At 45.5% G+C, this 10,507-nt stretch overlaps 1 non-coding gene across 1 annotated transcript; it reads right to left on the bottom strand.

Annotated features, from left to right (window-relative positions):
* Window positions 1-3,030: 3,030 nt before the first annotated feature.
* On the bottom strand, window positions 3,031-3,114 carry Trnal-cag. The gene has a single exon. It is a non-coding gene; the product is annotated as a tRNA-Leu (tRNA).
* Window positions 3,115-10,507: the final 7,393 nt, after the last annotated feature.

The raw sequence follows: 10,507 nt of genomic DNA, 5'->3' as shown, positions 1-10,507 counted from the left end.
GGCGATCCCTCTGCGCCGCGAGGTCCGAGCCTCGCCGCTACGCCGCTGAGAGGCGCCGTCGTAGCCCCGCACCGCACCTCGCCGCCGACAAAAGACGAGCTTTTCCATGCCTTGCCCGGTCGGCAGCCAATCAGCGTCCTCCTCGGCATCCCCTCCACTTATCGGCGCCTCCCTCCTGCCGCGCCGCAACCCGCAAGACGCCGCGACAACGAGGTAAGCCTAAGGCTTGACTGCCTGCGACTCGCGAACGATGAGAACGAGAGCGAGCGAGAGAGAGAGAGGAGAAGCCGAGTTTCAATGACGAGCGATGCATCCCGGAATGCGCATCTTCGTTCCTCCTCGGATCGTACGTTCGTTTTTGGGTCAGATATTTGGTGACAATATTATCACAGGTCGCACTACGCGTGGATTTGTTTATCTATTGTATATGTTTTCGTATGTACTCTGTACACACGTACGTACGTACGTACACTGCTCTTATCTTCTCCCGGCTTGTAATACACGGACGTTTGTTGGTAGGTGTGGATGCACCATGTTTCCGCGGTAGATAATACACCATTATAGTGTGTGTGTGTGCGCATGTGTCACGTTCGAGCGGGTAGGTACCAATTCGATATCTCTACTGATTACCGACCACAGATCGTTTATCATTGCTCAATCTTATCGGTTGCTTCTTTTACGCATTCGTTGACCTACATTTGCGACTTATCAAAGTCACCCCCTTTCCCGTGCAACTTCAATCTTTGCGCATTACGCGCGTTGTGTATGCAGGTATTTACTGAGTAACTTGTGCATACCTATATGCATATGCGTACGTATAACTGCTACAGGAATTACTGTAGTCCGTCAGGAAATCAGGTCGCGATCTGTGCAGGACGAGAGGAGTCCGCATACGGTAGCTGCACGTGGCTCGTGTGTGTAAATCTTGTCAAACTTCCGACTGATATCTAATGTCAACAGGGAAACTTTGAACCGTGTATACGTTCGTATAGCGGAAAAGCTTAACGGTTTTGAAAAAATATAAGCATACAGATGATTGGTTCTTCACACATTGAGTACAGCTTGGAAATGATGAATACTATTTATAATTTTTAGACTCAATTTTGTGGTACTCGTGAAATTTTTGTTTTTATAAGTTAAGTTGGAATAATAATTATAACATTTGAATAGGTCTAAGGTAAATACATTTGTCAAACAAAAATATTATATACTTTTAAACAAGGTTACTCCGCTGATTTTGTTACGCAATGGATGTGAGGTATAAATACTTGATCCCAAATTAGTTTAAATAATTATTTTAGCGTGAAGGTTTTTTATGGACGGGCTGCGCAAGTTTTGTTTCTTAGTTTTCCAATCTCCCAACATCTGACTTTCTAATCCTAAATCGCTAGGCCCTAATCAAACTGGGAACTCTGGCGCGTTCAACACCTGCAAATCCAGAGACACCGAGTCGAGGCCAGTCTGTGGTTGTAAGCTGCGGCGGCCGCAGCATTATGTCGGTAATCTGTGGTAGGAGGCATGTAGGACGATCGAATGGGGAACTGCACGGGTGGCGGAGGTTGCAAAGCGGAATCGAAAGCGGAGGCGACCGAGAGACGAAGGGACCTAGACTGAGAGAACGAAGGCGGCGAGGGCGGCGGCGGTGGTCTTGTCTCGAGTGAGAAACTCGAAGAAAAAAACAACCCAAACAGAGGAGAAGAGAAGGAAGGAGTAAAACAAAAAAACAAAAAAACACTCGCACACCCACACACACGAAATAACAAATAACAGAAAACAGAAAAAAAGACAAAAGTGCATCGCGCGGCAAGATGGCCGACGACTCACCGACTCTCAAGGTTACCTCTTCCCTCTCTTCCTCCTCCACCGCCTTCTCCTCGTCGTCCCCCGCCGCCTGCTTCTTTCTGTACGCGATATCATGCAGTGTGCGAGAGAGAGGGATGTAGTACAGTCAGGCAAAGAACCGCGGAAAGGAATGCGCGAGATTGAAATGCAAGCGTATTTATATATAATACGCATGCGGCATGTACACACCATGTAGTATAATATGACTCGGTGAATATCCTGCAATTAAGAATAAAATACAGATCGGTGTACACACATCGGGTATTATACGATGCACGGTCACTGAACACTGATGAAATTCAGTGACTGAAATACCGTCGTATTTGCTATTGTAACACGTGACTGTAATAGAAATTGATTCGTCATTCGAACGGTGAGATTTCTCGCGTAGGTATGTGTATAATTATATGTACATACATTTAAAAACAGTAAATAATTATCGCCTCCAGTTGCGTAACTTGCTGTATATTATATGTATAAGGTATAATGTTAGGAAAAAACATTCTCGTTCATGGAAGAACGAAGATCTCTATAAGGGTTTTACAATTGAACGATGAAATGTGTTCAATTATATGCATGTGTCGCGGTGATGTTAACGCGAAAATCTGGCGATTCACGGCTTCCAGCTGTAACTGGGGAATGTATATATACGCTGCCAACTTCACCCTTGTAGCGTTACGCTACTGCGTTTCAAGCGCGAATCATTTCATGCTCGACTATATCGTAAATGAAAGAGATGACCCGACGATGACGACACCCCGTCCATGCAGCAGACTGTGTTGTCAAGTGATAGTCGGGGAGTAATAACGTTAAGTATAATAGGTGCAGCGATTCGACCGCTGCAAAGTGCAACCTCCAGACCTAGCGCGAGAGGAAGAGAGAAACGATACAGACGGTGATTGATTATTTTAAACATTGAGGAGGCGATTAGTCCGTCTATTCCGCGCACGGAATTTCGCGCATCGAATCTGCCTGCATCACTACCTTGTTTATAGTTCAACGTGTTGTCTTGACGAGCGTATGAATAGCCGGGATGATAAACGACACAACGCTGCTCGCGCGATTCGCTCGCTGTAAACAAAACGCGAGAAGAAAAAGGCGGGTCGAAAATTGTCACGAGTTGGGGAGAAAGAGAGATGTGTCAAGTCAAAAATGGGGGAGTCGTAGGGAAAACAAAAAGATAGATCTTGTCAGAAGTGGGATTCGAACCCACGCCCACAGATGTGGACTGCGACCTGAACGCAGCGCCTTAGACCGCTCGGCCATCCTGACAAGTGTGGAAAACTCGGTTAATAAGTGAAAATCATCGGACAAAGACTAGTCCCGCGCCCTGTGATGTAGTCGGCCGCCTCTCCGCCACTCGCATCTCGCCCCTGCCGCCCCCCTCGCGTTCCTCGTAGTAGACCGGTTAAATTTATACACGAGCAAGTCAGAAATAGACGCCACCGTCGAGCGCGGCCACCGAGAGAACGATGCACCGCCGAATTTGTTTGGAATTTCGCGCTAGCTCTATGCTCTGTGCCAATTCAGAAACAAACCGATGCGATGCGCCAAGCCTGCTGCGTCGTCCCATTCGCTAGTCGCTCTCGTTTACTAGCATCTGGTGCGAAGTAAAAAACAAAACACAAAAATAAAAAAAAATGGAACCAGAAGGCGAAGAAAAATGAAAAATTTCCCGCTCTCTGGAACGATGGCGCGCAACCGTTTCTCGTTTTTAACTGCAGTGTGCGTGGATGCACGCGTTTTAAACCATTATTCGTTCTTGAAAAATCCGAATCGTCGAAATATCGACTAAACTTTAAGTTTCCCCATTCTCTAAGCTATCCGTAACGAATAAGGGTTACCAGCAATATGGCGGCAAAATTCTCATCGAGCTACCGACAAATTGTTTTACGGTCAATTAGAGCGAGTACGAAATTAGAGAAAACTTTGCGCAAGCTGTAAGGCCTTAGTTTTCGCACAGAGAATTGATACGCGTTAAAAAATAGTCGGAAAGATGTCTTTTAAAATTAAATATGGCCCAGTTGCATAGGTGCATTATTTTCTCACCAGATGTCGCAACGTTAGATTTTCTTGCGGCTCACCGAGCTACGCTGCAGTCAGTGTTCAGGCACTGTGTTCGAGTTTAAAGAAAAACGTCGATTTCCTCCCTCTCTCTCTCTCGCCCTATCGGGGCTCGCGGTTTAGGCCGCTGATCGCGAACGAGGCGGCTGAGTGCATCGGGCATCGGAACGGAGTAGCATTTGCGAGTGCATTGAGCGTCGCTGTGTCTCAAGGCCGCGGCTTGCCGCCCGCTGAGGACACACACCGAGGCTTGTGGGCCGGCTAGAACTAACCTGCTCCACTGCACTCGCTTACTGCACGCAGTCGCCGCCTGCAGCGCACCGGTTTTGCGCGTTTGTTCGTGTCGGTGCGTCGAGTGGCCCGCGTAGCGTGTTACTTATGCCGTGCACACACGTGCGCGCGGTTCTCTCTGTATTAGGCATATAATAAAATCGAGGAACCTGCTCGAGCCTCTCGTCTGCAGTCTGCTGCACCGCATTTAACATGTACCTACCTAACAGAGAGGAAGAAAATCTACCACTACTTTCGATTGCTGAATAGTTTTATTATTATACCGAAGTACCTATATATACGTATACACACACCTTTGTACGTTGAATGCGATGATGCACTTGCTCTGACCTGTTGCAGCGTCGTTCTTTACGCAGCTATAACGTGCCATAATCGCACATATTTTTTTTTCTATTCACATTCGCCGATGCTCATTGGTATTAATGGAAATTGCACGATGAATATTGTACGACGACGCTACGGCGCCGTTCTTTTCATCATCGCGACGCAAAACATTTGCAACTGTGGGTGGTGTTGATCGCTACGACGAAAGACTCTGTTCTATGCTGCTGCGCCTACATCGTCATGCTGGGATGCAGGCTGACGGCTGCGGATGGACATTGGCTAGGTTGCATATCGCCGACGCGACGCTGCCGCAATTCTGCGGGACGTGACCCTGAAACAATGTCCGAACGGCGACGTAATCTTGGCCATCTATGACATGTTTCCACACCACAATGCACTTCTCACTTTGCGGGAGAGAGGCGGAATCGCGTCGACGAACCATACGCGGCATTTCAAGGGGGGGGGGGGGAGGCGATAAAAGGAAAGAACCTTTTTAGAAATGCTGTAATTCTTGCACATTATATATCCCGAAGACCTGAAACAGCGATGCATTGTAGCTATGATAATATGGTTGCATATTTCACGAACGAGGTTCAAGGTGCGATGATGCGGCGATGTTTTGACCTTCGAAATGAATTCTTGTACCGGTGTTGAAAGGCACTCTCCTTGAATAATTTGCAAGTATTTGCACGCGGGCGATGTTCGAATGAAAGTTTAATGATACTGCGAATCTTATATTCATACGATTAGTAATTATCGCTGTATGCATATAATAATTGGCTGTTTCTTGTTGTAATTGTATATACTTGTATGTGTACCGCAATTAGCAATGACGAACGGGATGTGGGAGGTGAGAAAATGGGATTAATCAGCGTTTCCGCGCAGTTAAATAGCAATCATAGGATTGTAATAGAAGTGCGACAAAAAGGTTGTCACATACTCGGTGCGCACAGTCACCTGAATAACATTTTAATCTGACGTGATCTGTACTTTCTTCATGTGAAGGAATCACGCAGTAGAGTGTCGAGAACAGGCCTGGCACCGAGAGATCAATAAAAGAAAAATACCCCAGCGATGTACTCGTATATAAATTGAATTCGAAACTATCTAACCTGTAACACAATAAAGAAGTTTTGAAAAGCAAACGAAAGTCGCTGCTAACGCTAAAGTTACTTATCTACCTATAATCTCGACTCGTACGTGGCACATGAAATTTAAGAAATTACAGTCAGATTTATCCATGCACTGATGATCCAAACTAACGAATTGAAGGATGCTTCATCCTTGGCGTAACGAAAAAGTGCAAGGGAACTGAAAATCCGAAAATAAATAGATGATTGATGATTGATAGAAAAATATGGTAGGAGATGTTTCTCAAAATTGTCATAATATTTTTCTATCATTTGACTGGTCTGTACAAACGGAGATCGTTGTATCCGCCTTGGTTTAGTATGACAAAAAAAAAAAATCACCCATGCACAGTGCGCAGATATCAGAACTCTCAGGCAGGCATGGAATCAACATCTGCTGGGACCTCTAACCCGTCGACACGTCCTTCTAATCCAAAAACTTCCTCGAGGCGCACCGGTTTCGTAGCCTGCGGTGGAGCCTAAAAAATAAAAATAAAATAAAAAAAAAAAGATTTTCGGTGCACCGCAACCAGTGAATAACACGCTCTTTTGTCTTGGTTCGATTATTCGCCGCAACTCCGCGACTGAGAGGAGAAAATCCAAAGAGTATAAGGAAGGCAGCTAGAGCGGAGAGCTCAGGCATGTGCAATTCGCACGGTTACGCGATCCGAGTTCCCCTGCATGTGCAAAAGCGCGGTGGTATGGCCGAGCCGTTTCTAGCCTCCGCTGCAGCCACTCGTACGGCGATAAATATAGCCTGAAATGGGCGAGCGCAGCGGTTGTAGGTATGTATGTACCTGCGACGAGGGTGGCTCGTGTCTGCCGAAGGGCGAGGTGATCCGGGGGTCGCGGTGGACGAAGGGGGCTACGTACGCACAATCAATACTCTGGGTAAAACCCGCAAAATTCGCCAGACGGGCGAGAGAAGCGACGCTGCGTCCTGGAAGCCGCCCCGCGTGGATTCCGGAACACTCCCCGCCAGCTCCCTAGGACTGCACGCGACGCATCAGCAGCTCTCTGCCTGTCGTGCAGGTGTATTAAGATGTTGAAGATGGCGGCGTCAGTTCCGCCGGAAACCACATCTGCGTATCCTGTGGAACTACGAATTTATATACATGTCGTTTGAACGGTGAAACGCAGTTTTAACCTGATTCCTCCGAATACGATCTCTCGGTGAGACGGATTTCCGAACGGCAGTCAAGCTCTTGTAAGGGCGACGACAAAGGTTCGAGGGAAAGCCGGCCAAGGTCAGGCCGCTGCTTCGTTTCTCCGTCATCTTCCCTCCGTCCGTCCGTTCTTCCTTTCTTGCTTCCTTCCTACCTTCCTTCCTTTACTCGAGCGCTTACCACTGTGCAGCGTTACACACGTGTGCGCATGCTGCTCTCGTGGCATCGTCGTTTCCGCTTCATCCGCTCTTGGATTTTCCCTGCCTTCTTTCTTCGATTATCTGCGTCTCCACCGATATGAAAGTGCGCCTTGATCGGATCATGGGATTTACCTTCACGAGATATCCATGACTTTCATTTGGTGTGTATTGTAGGTTGGATCATTTGTTTTACTTTTTTTTTTCTAAGTTGCCATTCGAAAACCTTGTGACGTATACTAACAAAAAAACTTTAGCCAAGCCTAGAGAAGGTAAGGAAATATTTAGAGGTCGCTACCAATTATTGTAATATTTTTTTATTTATTCTTATGAGCACACCTGACGAACTTATATATGTATTAGTTTATTTTATTTTTTTTGTATCGTAATCCAATTAATCGTTCACCCATCAACAGCAAACTACGCCTAACAATTCCGCAGATGGCAGTTCTCGTATTTTATCCGAAAGATTAATCGTTTCGGAGTAATTTGGATAACAGTGTTTGTTACCGAAAAAGAAGCATCACATTACCTCAATGTCCCTATTTCGTTTTCAGTACTGACTGTTATGAGCAATGATTAATTGGACCACGATACGAAAAAAATAAACTAATGTATACATAAGACCGTAAGGTGTACACATAAAAATAAATAAAAAATATTACAATAATTGGTAGCGACCTGTGAATATTTTCCTACTTCCTTCAGGTTTTACGACAATTTTTTTTCAGTATTTGTCATAAATTTTTCGAGTGGCAGCATTAAAAAAAAGTTAAAAATGAATCACCCAAGTGTACATTTCGTCTTATGTTTGGTTGAACTGTACCCTACACCTGGAAAAAGTTAGGTCAGGTAATAAGCCTTAAGGGATTGCCATGTGATGAGCATTGATTGCTGGAACTGCACATTCTTGGGTGAAAATCATTAGGTGTTGTTTGTTCATTCGGTTTAGTCCCTACAGTATACGTCACGAAAATTGCACTGTCAAAGAAATTCGGTGTAGACTTCTATGGAAGATATTTTGGCGTCAATCTAACAGTATCTATGATGCTGAATTTCCGAATTGAGTACAAAAATTGTTCCACAACAGTCGGTACACGGGCGAATATGATCAATTTCAACCCCGCAAATTTTTAGACACCGTGACGTCGTATCGAAAATAAATTCGCATCTAAAACCATTGGATTTGCTACTGATTATAATTAAAGTAGATCAAGAGTCGAATTTTTTCAGCGTTTCAAATTACCCAAGAACCCTGACAATGATTGCGACTAAAGCGAATATGCACAGAGGAAATGCACAACGCGCGCAGACGCAAGAAAAGTTTTAATTACATAATGGAATACTCGATACTTATTCGCGACCAGACCTTCAAAGTAACGAGTGCGCAAAATAATAACACACCCTTGAACAAGGGTAGGGGCGAGTACAGGCTCGGGTTTTCGACAATGAAAGTCAGCAAGACGTGGCGTGTTTTTTTGTCTCATTCATTCTTCGTTCCTCCCTCCGCGCCATTTCTTTTATGTCCTTCCGCGAGAAACGCCGAGAGGCGAATATCCAGTCATCGTTGTTCTCCGGTTTGTTGTGATGATACAGAAAGGTAAAAGCACCACGATCCGATTCCTCTGTAATCACAATAGCCAATTAGTCCTTTGATCCGGGGACAACGATGCGGCGACGAGACGTCGCCGGAACTCTCTATACGTCGGCAGAACGTAGGTATGTACATACATAATATGTACATACGTATACCTGTCGCGTTATGTATACGCGGTTATCGACAGAGAGTATCGTCCGGTCTCGAGGCTGGTTCGAGTGTAACACACACTTCCGTGAAGAGAAAGTGGGCTGCTGGTGCATTCACGACGTAAATCTACTTATATTTCCACGGGGCGATGCATCGCTGTAGTTAGTTGGGCGAGTTGGGTTATGTTTTCCTCTTGTCAATCTCACATTAAATTTCATATTCTCATTCCTGTTGTATCTTTAAGAGGTTAATCGCCCGTCTGATCCTCCTCCCAAAAAAAAATATTGACAAGAGTTCGTATTAAAACAAGTAATGTTTGTTAACGAATATCAAGCTCTTACATATTTTCACATTAGCCGTTGTTTTTTTACGAACTAACGGCGGTCGGCGCCGGTCATAGAAAAGTTTGTTACTTAGAGTGGACGTCTCGTTCCTGTCTAACTTGTCGATCGAACCTTGTGCCTAACTATTTTCGTATTCAAGTTGAGATATTCCTCTTATCTTATATCTGATATCTTATATACGCATATGATTGACCACCGTTTTTTCCGCGATTCCGGAAAACCGCGCTAGGCTTAACGCGACGTTGCATTAATCGCGGTCGGATCGTGGATCAACCGTGAGTACGAAGTATACACAGATAGAAAACTCGACGGTGATACTCTGTAGACGGCTGCTGCACGTGAACCGCATTATTGATCATACGCTATCCTCTCTTCGACTCGACTCCGTGGCTCCCTCGCAGATTCGCGTGATGACGTTGTTGTAAAGGGAAGCCGAGCGGTCGGCTGACCATCGGTGAACTCTACTTTCAGTGAAAAACGGGGTAGAAAACGTATAAAACGAAAGAAAAGAAGAAAACAAGAAAAAAAAAAATTAATCCGACAAACGAAATTTCGGTTCGCCCGGGGTCCGTTTTAATCGGCGACAGATACCGACTTCACCCCATGGCTCGAAAATGGGTTGAAAACAAAAAGAAGGGAAAATCGGAAAAGGGTTTTTGGATCCTCTCGTTACGTACATACCATGCACGCATCACGCGGGTGTATGTATATATATACACATGTAGGAACACAGGCATCGGGCCAAAGCCCGTTGAACGAGCGACGGGTTATTTTGGCGAGTGATTTACGTCGCGAGCCAGAATGTGCCGGTGTGGACTGCTGCATCCATCGGGGTGGTGGTTATACTTGTGTACGAATATACGTGCATACATATGCGCAGTTTGAGGCGGTGTTCAGGACGATGCAATGCAGCGATCGCCATCCTCTGACATTATAAGTTAAACACGGACTTCGCGCGGCCAATAGTAGACGTATACATAAACGGATGCAACGTATCTCGCGTATAATGTCCAACACACACGTATAACCCATACATCCGTGCATGCGAAAACGTTTTCGTACTATCCATAGTCCCGTCTGGAGAATTGTACGCTTGCACACAGCCTAGTACACGTCGAGGATGCTTGCGGTGTATCTGTTAGTTGCGGTCCTGCACTTATGACCTTGCCAAGCCGTTGCACCGGCATAAACATCTCCCTCTTTTCCTTCGCCAACCGCTCCGACGTATGCGTCCAACACAATTGCGGCTCGATAAGATCGTACGTTATGCGGAGGTAGGTGCAGGCATCCGCCTTATCGCAATTCCTCCATGCGTATAATACGAATGTTGTACACGAACTTTATAGGTATATAAACAATATACACATTTGGTATATACAGTAACGTCGCGAACGAAAGCGGA

Source organism: Neodiprion lecontei, chromosome 5, assembly GCF_021901455.1.
Source record: "Neodiprion lecontei isolate iyNeoLeco1 chromosome 5, iyNeoLeco1.1, whole genome shotgun sequence".
Lineage (NCBI taxonomy): Eukaryota > Metazoa > Arthropoda > Insecta > Hymenoptera > Diprionidae > Neodiprion > Neodiprion lecontei.
The sequence above is the reverse complement of the archived record's forward strand: the minus strand, read 5'-3'. Positions and strand labels throughout refer to the sequence as shown.